Genomic DNA, 943 nt, shown 5'->3' on the forward strand with positions numbered 1-943 from the left:
AGAGAGTTGAAGTTGTATTTGAAAAGAGTTGACAGAAAGCTCAAACTTGCAGATGTTAAATTTGCTCTGTGTTCAGGTTCACAGTTTATAGTCATATTTAATGTTGGTCTCATTTTAAGCTATTTATTATTTCCATGAAGTTATATTTTTCTGGAATAACACTGAAAACCTCCAACATGTCAGCTTTTCAGGAACAAAGAAAAACTCTTGTAAGCCTTTATTCAGCGTGGTGACTGCATTTTTCAAGTTATTCTCTGGATTTTAGCAAAAGAACCATACATTTTTCACAATGAAATCACAAAAATGATTGGCCACATCTGTTTTCGCTTTGTCTATATCATATGATAATATGTTGTTATTTTTCAGTTTGATCTGAACATGTGCATTTAAGTGTTTTAGTTGTTTTCTTACTCTGCATCTTCTTTGGGATTGCTTTAACCCTACCAGTATTCACTACTTTCTGGTCTGTGTGTGTCTCAGTCATTTTTTAGGACGCTGCAAAAGAAAACTTTTACAAAAGCCACATTTGGTTTCTATCCTATTCCAGCTTTTTAGCTCACAGATACAGGTTTAGTTTTTTTTAAACACACACACACACACACACAGAATGATGACATTGAGGTTGTGCGCTAGTTTGAGTTGTAGTTCCGTAATGGCGGCGGAGAAAGATGCGAGCGAAGCCATTCGGTCCGTTGTGGCAACGCTGCCGAATATCCAGAAGTTAAAGCCCGAGCAAGAACAATCTTTGCTGAGTTGTGTTGGGGGCCATGATGTTGTGGCCCTCCTCCCCACGGGGTTCGGGAACAGTTTGATTTTCCAGCTCGCTCCATTAGTGGTGAAGGAGTTGGCTAAGGCTAATGCTAGCGATGCTAAGCCACCATCACGACCAAACGTTAGCGATTGGTTATGGCAGATCCAGAGTAGCTCTGGGCAGAACCAATAG

At 39.9% G+C, this 943-nt stretch overlaps 1 protein-coding gene across 2 annotated transcripts in view; it reads left to right on the forward strand.

The window, feature by feature from the left end:
* zgc:162952 (PKc_LIMK_like_unk domain-containing protein) overlaps nt 1–633 on the forward strand; it is a 38,575-nt gene extending 37,942 nt beyond the window's left edge. For both annotated transcript variants that reach the window (XM_031300422.2, XM_031300423.2), the window contains one exon: nt 1–633. This exon is cut by the window's left edge and continues 413 nt beyond it. The gene's annotated coding sequence lies outside the window, so the exon portion shown is untranslated.
* Nucleotides 634–943: the final 310 nt, after the last annotated feature.

This window comes from Sander lucioperca, chromosome 2, assembly GCF_008315115.2.
Source record: "Sander lucioperca isolate FBNREF2018 chromosome 2, SLUC_FBN_1.2, whole genome shotgun sequence".
In the NCBI taxonomy this organism is placed as follows: Eukaryota; Metazoa; Chordata; class Actinopteri; order Perciformes; family Percidae; genus Sander; species Sander lucioperca.